This window comes from Suncus etruscus, chromosome 2, assembly GCF_024139225.1.
Source record: "Suncus etruscus isolate mSunEtr1 chromosome 2, mSunEtr1.pri.cur, whole genome shotgun sequence".
Lineage (NCBI taxonomy): Eukaryota > Metazoa > Chordata > Mammalia > Eulipotyphla > Soricidae > Suncus > Suncus etruscus.
In genome coordinates, this window is record NC_064849.1 from 115400076 (window position 1) to 115412054 (window position 11979).

At 39.5% G+C, this 11979-nt stretch overlaps 1 pseudogene; it reads left to right on the forward strand.

Annotated features, from left to right (window-relative positions):
• Window positions 1–5488: 5488 nt before the first annotated feature.
• On the forward strand, window positions 5489–5867 carry LOC126002802 (uncharacterized; annotated as a pseudogene).
• The last annotated feature ends 6112 nt before the right edge of the window (window positions 5868–11979 follow it).

Genomic DNA, 11979 nt, shown 5'->3' on the forward strand with positions numbered 1-11979 from the left:
AACTGTGCTTAAGGATTGCTTTTAGGGGTGCTCAGGGGTCTCCAGGGTGCTGGTGAAGGATCCTGGCCTCCTTCCTGCATCAAAAGCTCAGCCTTATTATGCCTCATTAAGGTCATTTTGCTAATTTAAAGAATAAGACCAGCTCTTCTACATCCAATACAGACACACACACACACACACACACACACACACACACACACACACACACACACACACAGATATTACATCCTAATTTGCCAGTCTAATTTGGTATCTAAAAAAAAAATCTGTGTTTCTATTAGTAATTTTCTTTTCTTTTTTTTTTGTTTTTTGTTTTTTGTTTTTGGGCCACACCCTGTGACGCTCAGGGGTTACTCCTGGCTATGCACTCAGAAGTTGCTCCTGGCTTCTTGGGGGACCATATGGGACGCCGGGGGATCGAACCGCGGTCCGTCCTAGGCTAGCGCAGGCAAGGCAGGCACCTTACCTCCAGCGCCACCGCCCGGCCCAGTAATTTTCTTTTCTTTCTGGGCCACACCCAGTGATGCACAGAGGTTACTCCTGGCTCTGCCCTCAGAAATCGCTCCTGGCTTCGGAGATCATATGGGACACCAGGGGATCAAACCACAGTCCGTCTTAGGTTAGTGCATGCAAAGCAAATACCCTACCACTTACGCCACTGCTCCAGCCCCTCTATCAGTAATATTTTGATGCCCATGAAATTACTGCTTTAAGTGACATTTAGTAACGTTCCCCATAATTTTAAATTAAAAGCTCAAGGTCACCTGTAAGTGACTGTGTGGTGTTAGTGGTAGGACAGAGATGTGTGTGAACATCTTCCAAGGAAACCCAGCTCCTAGTGTTTCATAGAACATGCTTTCTGTTAGAAGGGAGCATAACTTTTACTTCCAGAGTGTATAACTACTTGTCTTTGCAACCTATCTGCAACCATCAGCAACCTATGCTTATGAACCACTAAAATCACCTGGAGGACAAAGTATGGCACTCAGAGGCTTAGGATTAAAATGAGGATTCTTTGAAAAATACAAATGAACTGATTTAAAATGAAATTTACTTCTTATAGTTCTTTTGTTGCCATTGTTGTTGGGACACACTCACCAGTGTGCAGGCTTACTCCTGATTCTACACTCAGGAATCACTTTTGGTGAGCTTGGGGAATGGTATGGGTTCCATGACTTGAACCTGATTTGGCTGTAGATAAGACAAGCATCTTATCTACTGTACTTTCTCCTTATAGTTCTTGATCATACAAATCGGGTTTTTTTTGTTGTTGTTGTTGTTGTTGTTTTGTTTTTGAGCCACACCCGGCAGTGCTCAGGGGTTACTCCTGGCTATCTGCTCAGAAATAGCTCCTGGCAGGCACGGGGGACCACATGGGACGCCGGGATTCGAACCAACCACCTTAGGTCCTGGATCTGCTGCTTGCAAGGGAAATGCCGCTGTGCTATCTCTCCGGCCCCATCATACAAATTGTAAAGGAGAACTAAATTCCCTTATCAAAACTGAAACTCTGGGGCTAGGAGAGTGGTCTAGGGGTGGAGTACAGGTCTTAGATTTGATTTCTTCACCAACAAAATAAGGAATATACAAAACACACACACACACACACACACACACAATAAAGCTCTAGACTCCATGTAACAGCACATTCTTGTATGGGTGAAAGTCCACAGCTGAGGGATACTATTTCTTTCTGAAATCTATTTTAGGAATACGGGAACTTAAAAAAGACACTCTATTACCTCTGATACCAAACAAAGAATTAAAATCTGCAGTAGACAGCTGCTTGCTTCCCAAATGTCTCTTTAGTTTCACAGCTGTAACTTTTCTGAAATCTGAGGAATCAAATTCAACAGAGATAGATTGGGATCTAAAGAATTAAGAGTTTAAAAAGGGGGCCGGGCGGTGGCGCTGGAGGTAAGGTGCCTGCCTTGCCTGCGCTAGCCTAGGACGGACCTCGGTTCGATCCCCCGGTGTCCCATATGGTCCCCCAAGAAGCCAGGAGCAACTTCTGAGCGCATAGCCAGAAGTAACCCCTGAGCATCACGGGTGTGGCCCCCCCCCAAAAAAAAAAGAGTTTAAAAAGACTGGGAACATGAGGAGGTTGAGAGGAATTCCAACTGATGAGGTAAAAAAAAAAAAATCCAGGTAGGGAAGCAATGCAAGGGAAAGAGAGAATAAATGTCTCCCTTAGTAAATAGATGCTTGGTAAATGTTGTTTGTATATCCTAGCTCCTAAAGATCTTTTCTAGACCTTTTTCTCCTCATTGTCAACAATAGACTCTGCTACTAAACATTTAGACTTTTTCCCAGAGACAAATGAAGAGTACATGCATTTTATTCTCTCTGTTAGAGGTAGAAAGAGAAGAATGAGAAGGGACTGAATCTTCCTGAAAATTTGGTTTTGTATTGGCCAGAGGATATTTTGCAAACAACAGAAAAATATTTGAGGGTAATTAAGCTAAATAGGAACTTATTATCAGTGAATCTGTGGAACATAACTTAGAAAGAGTAGGAACCAAAGCTAGCCAAGTAGCAGGACCCTGGCCAGTGTCATATACCAGCAAGGCTATTGCTGCCACTGTGTTCTCAACTATGAAAAGAAAGTTGCCAGTGGTTTTGTTCTTACTGGGACTTACCACCATTCTCATCCTTATTAGGGAGTCTGCCTCTCCTAGAAACCAAATGAATGAAAAAAATTGAGGTTTCTGGGAGATCTTAAGGAACCAAGACCCATAGTGTGCAGCCTATAAAATTCTAAAATAAGCCCCCCAAAATGAGTTTAAAGTTTCACCTGTATTGGGAATAAGAATCATGTTATTGTCCTGCTCAAAATCTTACTATTTTTCCCATTCAAAGTTATGCAATGCCTTATGATGACATATGAAAAATTAAGTTTATATTCTTTAGACTGGCATTCAATACCCTATATTCCTCATTCCTTTTTTTTTTCAATATTCAACTCAGTTCATTAGTTCCATGATATGGGATGAACACAGGCTGAAGATAAGCAGAAAAGGTTAATAAATAAATGTGAGTGACAACAAGAGAAATGTGAACCATTATATTAAACTTTAAACATTTTATATTTAATGTATGAGGAGCATATTAGGTGGGGATCTTAAAGGTTCCATCTAGCATCATGATTCTGTATTTTATTCTCCTTTCTATGCACTGTTGTTTAAGTAGGGAGAAAAAGGTAAAAACTAAATTTAAACCTAAAAGCTTCATTGATTATTGAACAACACAATTCCAAATTCAAAAATTCTGAGCTTCATGTTGGACTAAGACATTTCTAATGCACCATGCAGTGTCTATTCAGAGAAGGGACTTAGTTCTTATTGCTCCAACTTGTTAATATTTGTAATATTGAAAGAAACAATAACAACTACTGGTTTATTCTAGAATTTATAAAAGTAGGATTAATTTTCTATTGGTTAAATTTCCAATTTTTGATGGATTCAACATGGATTCAACCATTCAGCCTTGAACTCTGTCTGGATTACAGACATAGAAATGACACAGTTCTTCACAACATCCACAAGAAACAAATCCCATTCGGGACATCCTTAATACTGCTTGGACACCAACAAGTGCCAGCTCTAATATGATATCCTGACAACGAGGAAACTGGAAATAACTTGAGCTAAGAGCAGGTTACCCTACCTCACCAGCTAACGATAAGACAAAAATCAGAAGACTTGTCACCCTTTGGTCTGTCCAAATGCCAAGATTGCGATTTACAGATGACTGGCTGATAGAACCATGACCTGACTGTATGTATCCTGGGACCAATAAAAAAGGCCTAGTCTAAGGATTGAGCTATGACCTGCACAACAACCATGACCTCTAGTTTCAGAGGTCTGTCTGAGACAATTTGCAATGGAATGGGTCATCTGGAAACATAGCGAAAGATGCTATCCCAGGCCCCACCCTAGGATCAACGCAAAGACCAAGACCACCAACCACAGAAGAAGGATTAAAATGACACTGAGGGAACAGAACTTCTAGAACTACAAAGAAAGACTTCATCATAAGTTCCAATTCCTGACCTGTGCAGACACCGAGATCTCTAGATACAGAGGTCTGATTTTATCACCCAGGATGGAGCAGAAGTGTTCCATACACCACAAAAGCACCAAGAGGAGAGTAAATGAACTTGATAGGAGTCTATAGTTAATCCCATGACAATATACTTCAAGGGCGGAGAAACCCTGTATCTCTTAGGCTGAGGGAATTCCTTTTCGAATGACCCCATTATTTATTGTGCCTGTGCAGGAGGGAAGAAAAAAGAAAAAAAAAAAGGAAAAAAGCACAAAACAATTTTCTTTCTAAGTTATCTAGTTTTTGTCGATTTCTTTGTTTAGGTGTGGTTATTGAAGTTGTTGTCTCCATTTATATTTGTTTTTTTTTCTTCTTTTCTTTTCTTCCTTTATGTGCTCTGCCATGTTTTTTATCTCAAGACCATGGCCTTCATGTGGTGCTTATCTATATTCCTCATTCCTATTCCATTTTTCCAAATTCATGTCCTCTATCTGTGACTCCAAAACACCAGTCCCACTGGACTACCTTGATCTTTCCTTAAGATATGATTGTGACTACTAACTCATGGCCATCCCCTCTGCTGAAATATTCTGCATCTTCCAGATAATTTCTATTACAAGCTTCCCCAAGTTACTTCTTAGCTTTCTCTGAAATCTCACTAGCTCCTGACCTATTTGAAATATCATGTTATGGCTTATGATATGTATTTTATGCATATGTTGTTGACAGCAAATGTTGATCATCAGCTCTGTATCTGACTTATAGAAGATATTCAACAAATATATTTAAAGGGTAGTTTGAGAGAGTTTTTTTGGGGGGGGGAACCATGCCCAGCAGCACTCCGGGGTTACTCCTGGCTCTGCACTCAGAAATCGCTTCTGGCTCTAGGGGACCATGTGGGATGCTGGGGATCAAACCCGAGTCCATCCCGGGTCAATAGCATACAAGGCAAATGCCCTACTGCTGTGCTACCTCTCCAGCCACTGAGAGATCTTTAAGTCCAATTTACAAAGTTCATTCATCCTTATAATATTCTCAATTTGGAACAGCCAACCACAATTCTGGTATACTAAACTAAAGTGTAGAGATCCTGAGTTTCTAAAGGAATGGGTGATCACACTAAATCTCCTCATCTATACATTGCCCTGTTACTACATTAAATCCAAGTAAAACAATATTTTCTAAAATTAGATTGTGTCTTGTCCTCAAAAAAAAAAAAACGAGACAAAGGCAACATGATCAGAAAAAAAAAAAAAAAGAGGAAAGAGACTTTGTGTTTATTTTCTCCCATACTTCTAAAAAGTCTGTGCAAAAAAACTGAAGCTGATCTGAAACCCCAATGAACAAAACTGCCATGGCAAGGGACAAAAGGACAGCACCCAGACGGATTGGAGACAGGGAGATATTCTCAACAAGAAAAAACAAACCAACAACAGAGCTTCCACTCTCAGCGTGGTAGTGCGGCCTGGGGTGTGGTGGTTGTGTGTGGTTCTGTCGTGTGGCATGGAAGGCCTGTACAATTGTGTGTGCGTGTGACGAGTGTGAGCATGAGTGTGCAAGGCAAGTGCGTGCATCCACCCCTGTGCTCCTCCCCCACCTACACATTGATCTTATTTGATCGGGTCGAACACCAGCCCCACCCGCCCGACCCGAGATGAGAAACTGCCCGCCTGCGAAGCCCTGCATGGGCACTGTGCAGCGAGGCCTTTAAGAGCGTGGCATCACCGAGGCCCCATTGGCCCCGGATTCGGTCCTGCGAAAAAACAGCAACAACAATAACAACAACAACAAACCTCTAAGCCCAACTTGGAAGAGACTTCTAGCATGGAGAACGTTCACCTCAGGAAGGAATTGTGCCCGTTATCCAGCGCCCCAATCCTATATATTCATAACACTGGAATTGGAAGTAAGAAATTTTTAGGGTACAAACTGGGATCAGTGTCACTGACAGGAGTCAAATTGATGACTTTGCACAACCTTTGCACAATTAGCAGGGCTCGTGGGTGCCATATTGAATCTCATTCTCCGAAGTAAAGCTTGAGATCAAATCCCTGTGGACAGTGCCACCTCTCTCAAGCAAATTACTGAACTAGCTGGGAGATGAGAGGCAATTATCTTAACAGATAAAGGGACCTGGTCCCTGCCAGTCATATTTGACAGCAAAAAAACAAACACACCTATACAGATAGAAAAGCCCTTCTCTTCCCCACCGCCACCCCAAACCCTAGTCAGTGGCAGTAAATCTTCAGGCCCTGCTGTGCTCCCTCACCAGGTAGAACTAACATCTTTAACAGCATGGGTTCTTCAGTCATTTGGTCTGTGCTAATGAGAAGGCCTAGCAATGGCAGGGAAATAATAGACTCGAGTCCCTGATTACCACACAGGCCTGGTTAAACTTGATCTATGAGTATCATCAGACATAGTTGATCCCTTGATTGCCACCTAGACCTTTGTGAACTTGTTACTTAGCTTCCCACGACACTCATAACTGTGTGTCCATGGTTGCCATCCAGGTGTGCTTAAACTTAGTACACAGATACCTCTAAGCACCCCAAATATTTAACCCTAGGTCAGTTTGAACTGGGTGTCAGGTACCCAGGACAGTGAATTCCCAAGTCAATGCCCAGGCCAGCTCAAATACTGACCTCTTGCCCTTACTCAGACCCTCCAGACATAAAAGGGATATGAAGATATTTACCTCCTCTAAGACAATAGCCTTGAAAGAACTCCAAATATTCCAGAGCTGTGCAAGTTAACTAAAGATTTCAAAGCCACAGTCCTACTGATGCTTTCTGAAACGAGGATATCAGTGGAAAATAACTTCAACAAAGATGAGATAGTTTCAGAAAAATCCAAACAGAAGTTATAGAGCTAAAAATTGTAGTAGCCAGGGTCTGGAGAAATAGTAGAGTGGATAGATAATTTTTCTTGCATACGACCAACTGGGCTTGGTCCTCAGCACCACATGAACTCCCTGAGGCCCACCCGGAGTGATTCCTGAGCCAGGAATAAGAGGCAGGAGTAAGCTCTGAACACCACTAGATGTAACCCATAAACAAACAAACAAACAAACAAAAAGAAATATTTAAAGACTACTATAGAATGAGAAGAAATTTCATGTGGGAATAGTAAGATACTTGAAAAACAGAATGAGTAAGAAGAATTAAAATAGGGGTCAGAACAATAGTACAACAGATTTGCCTTAAAAACAGATGACCCAGGTTCTATGCCCCACATCCTATACAGTCCTCCAAGTTCGACTGGAGTAATTCCTAACTACAAAACCAGAGGTAACCCCTGAGCATCAGTAGGTGTGGTCCAAAAGAGTAAAATAGGAACTTTGTATTTTATTTTAATTTTTAAATTTATTTTCAGGTCTTGTGATTCTTTCCTTTATATCACCTTTTTAAAAATTCCCTTTTAGGAAATTTTTTATTTTACATATTGTATTTTTCAGTGTTAAAATTTATATTGATTCTTTGGGGGGGGGTGGGCCACACCTGGTGATGCTCAGGGGTTACTCCTGGCCTTGCGTTCAGAAATTGCTCCTGGCTTGGGGGACCATACGGAACATCAGGGATGGAACTGAAGTCCATCCTGGTTCATCTACGCAGCTGATCTTGAGTGTCACTGGGTGTGTTCCAAAAACCAAAAAAAAAAAATCTATTCTATTCTTTCTTTTGAAATAAAATAGATTTTATTTCACTGTTAGAACTTCATATATACTAATTTATTATTGGTACATGTTTCCATTTCATCATTGAATGCAATTAAAAATAAATTTCATGTTTTTTGTCCATTTCAACAGCTCAAATCAGGGTTGATCTATGTTGATTTTCATTTCTTTTCATAATGGATCAAGTTGTTCTAATTATTCTTTTGTTGAATAATTTTGGATTGTATCCAGATATGTTTATCTATTCTGTTCTCAGCCTCTATGTCCTATTTTTCCCTCTGAAAAATATTGCTTTCTGTTTCCTTCTTTTTTGTGGGGGAAAACACACCCGGCAGTACTCCTGACTCGGCACTCAGAAATCACTCTTGGCAGGCTTAGGGAACTATATGGGATGCCAGGAATCAAACCTAGGTTCATCCTGGGTCAGCTGCAGACAACCTACCACTGTGCTATCTCTCCAGTCCTTTTTTTTTTTTTTTTTTTGTTTGTTTTTTTGTTTTTGAGTCATACCCGGCAGTGCTCAGGGGTTACTCCTGGCTCTATGCTCAGAAATCACTCCTGGCAGGCTCGGGGGACCATATTGGATGCCTGGATTCGAACCAATGACCTTCTGCATGACAGGAAAATGCCTACCTTCATGCTATCTCTTCAGCCCCTAGGCAATAGTTTAAATACAAATTTTGTTTCAACCTTCTTTCCATCCTTGCTTCCTAGTTGACTAATCACTAAATTACAACCTTAAATGTTCAGTTACTCTTGTCTCAAATGCTATTCTGATTTTTTTTCATAGGAAAATACCAAGCAGTGTTTGCACCAGGGCCACCCTGAAGGTGCTCAGGGAGCCACTACAGCTATACCTAGCAGCACAGAAAAGGTGGTATACAGCACTAAGGGTTGAGCTCAGTCTTGCCCTGCATGGCACATGCAAAAGTTAACTGCCCTCTGATTTTCAAAGGACAGAAAGATGTCAAGTTTCACTTGCTGTGTCCTGTCTTTCTTCATGTCAGATACTATACAATACAAAGCTCACCTGTTTTATTTCTCTTCTACATCATAACATCCTTCCAAAATCTGCCTGAATTTCTTTACACTCCAATGACTTTTATAGTTGTAGTTGTCCTTACATTTTATACAGTTTATGGTTACTCTCATAAGTACTCTCCAATGATAATACAAAGGTAGAAGAAAGGGGTTGGGTGATAGTACATTAGATAAGATGCTTGCCTTGCATGCAGTAGATCTAGGTTAGTTTGTTTTATTTTGGGGCCACACTCAGCTGTGCTCAGGGATTACTTCTGACTCTGCGCTCAGAAATAGCTCCTGGCAGACTGGAAAGGGGGGGGGGGACCATATGAGATGCCAAGGATTGAACCCAGGTTGGCTACCGGTCAGCTGCAAGTCAGCCACGTGCAAGACAAACGCCCAACTTACTGTGCTGTTGTTCAGATCCCCACCCCTGAGATCTGGCTTGGGTTCCTAGCACCATATATGGTCCATTTAACATTGCAGGAGTGATTCCTGAGCAGAGTTAGAGTAAACCCTGAGCACATCTCGTAGGGTCCAGACAACAAATCAAAAAGAAAAGAGCCTAAGGGTTATAAAAATCTGATACTTCTTTGCCTCCTATATCATTTAATTCCATTCTCTTATTTATTTATTTATAACTTTCCATCTGCACTGCCCTTTCATAAAGATTTTAAACTAATCCTCCTTCTGGATCTTTTTCTTGCTTTCTGCCAGACAGTTCTGATCCTAATTCTTCACTTACAAGAGTGTTGGTTTTTATTAAATTATCATCTTATGTAAAAATGAAATAAACATCTCTATAAAAAAATAAATGCTACATTTTTGGAAAAATAACAGGTACCTACATGATAATACAGGAGGTACAATGCTTGCCTTGAATGTGACTGAGTGGGATTCAATACCTTGAAACCCCATATGATCTCCTGAACCCCACCAAGAGTGATCCCCAGGCACAGAGGCAAAAGTAACCCCAAAGGGCCACCAGGAGTAGCCCAAACACCAAAAAAATTAACAAATAATTTTAAAAGATTAACAAAAAAGTTAAATTTAATAAAGTCCATTACATACACATAGATGATTTATCTTAATTGTGGTCAGTCAGAAGAGATTTACTTCGTTATTAATATATAACAGTGAATTTTAAATTTGTCCAAGTTTAAAATCATCCAGATATTAAATCTAATGGCTTGTTTTTAAGAGATTCTACTATAAATTAAATAATTTTTACTGTAATAGATACATAGTGTTGATTGCTTTCTTATTTCTCTGTGTATCTTGGCTATTTACTCCATCTTTGTTTGGGAGTTACCAAACCAAACCAAACCAAACTGAAATGAAAACAGAAAAACAAAACAAAATATTTAATTCATTTGCTTTAACTTGGCAGCCAATTAGTGTTGCATCAACAGAGAGTAAAACAATAGTGTGGTGAGATTTATTAATGAAACTGTTAGGGTGGCCACTGAGTTTAAAAGTTCAGTGCAGAATGTAATCTGTTTTAGGAAAGGATTGTTGAAAAAGTAGTCTGACAAAGGACAATTTTGTTGTTGTTGTCTTGGTTTAGTTTGGTTTGGTTTGGTTTTAGGGTCACACCCAGGGTACTCAGGAGTTACAATTGGCTCTACACTCAGGAATCACTCCTGGTGGACTCAAGGAACCATATGAAATGCTGCAAGGCAAACACCCTTTGTGCTGTGCTATTGCTCTGATCTGGACAAGGGACAATTTTATGAGTCTGTTCTTTTATTCATTTTATTTATTATTTACTATGTGTCTGCCACTATAGTCTTGGACTAAATAACATAGACATAATTAGATTACCTAGAAATTAGAATTCTAGAAGAGATCTTTTTTCTTTCTTTCTTTCTTTTCTTTCTTCTTTCTTTCTTTCTTTCTTTTTTTTCTTCTTTCTTTCTTTCTTTCTTTCTTTCTTTCTTTTCTTTCTTTTTTTCTTTTTTCTTTCTTCTTTCTCTTTTCTTTCTTTTTTCTTTCTTTCTTTCTTTCTTTCTTTCTTTCTTTCTTTCTTTTCTTTCTTTTCTTTCTTTCTTTCTTTTTCTTTCTTTCTTTCTTCTTTCTTTCCTTTTCTTTTCCTTTCTTTTTTCTTTCTCTCTCTTCCTCCCTTTCTTCATTTCTACCCTCCTTTCTTCCTTCATTCCTTCCTTCCTCCCTTTTTTCCCCCTTCTTCCCACCCTCCCATCCCTCCCTCTTTTCCTTCCTTCCTCATTTTCAGGGCCACACCCATCAGTGCTCAGAGCTTTCTCCTAGCTCTACACTAAGGGATCACTCTTGGTAGGGATCAAAGGACCATATGAGGTGCCAAGGATTGGACTTGGATCAGCAGTGCATAAGATAAAGCCTTACCTGCTGTACTATCCAGCCCCACAGAAAACATTTTGAAGAGATGTTGCCTGTGTCAAGGGAGAGTCCCCAAGATCATGTGGAGATTTAATGATTTTCTCAAAGAACTTAAAAAGCATTTAGACTGTGGCTAGGATTTATTACACCACAGCATACAAAACATACTCTGCAAAGAGAAAAAGAAAATGTGCACATTTTTGAGGAAACCAGTTAAAATGTTCTAAGAATCCTCTCCAGGTGAACTTGTATTGAACAACCTTAATTTCTCCAGCAAGAATTTGTAACATATGTGAAACACTGTCTACCAGGGAAGATCATTAGAGACTCAGTGTCTAAGATTTTCACTGGGGAGGGGCCAAGTAGGCCTCCTATTCTCAAAACCCTACAAATTCCACATTACCAGTAATAAAATATGTGTTAATCATAAACCACATTGTTTTGAATTAAGCAAAATGAACAAACTCTGATAGCTTTGGAGAATGCTAGGCTCTTCTTGAAATCTAAATATGTAGTGTGGAAAGCACAAGATAACCTTAGGCAATTTACTACACACGCAAAAGGATAACAATGAATTTGTTAATTAACTTGATTGTGAAAATCATTTCACAATGAGTATGTATCCAAAATATCACGTACACATTACATGTTAGAATTGTATCATTAATACTTCAAAAAACCAAAGAGAAAGGCAAAAACAAGCAAACAAAACCCAAATTTATTTGTAGTACTTACAACTAAGAATTTGACATAAATACTCAGTATTTATAGTATAATAATATATAAAAGTATAAAGTATAATAGTATAAAGATGACCTTAAAATGATATATAAAAAACCTAATAATTTTGACACCTGTGGGGAAAGCAAATATGTAGA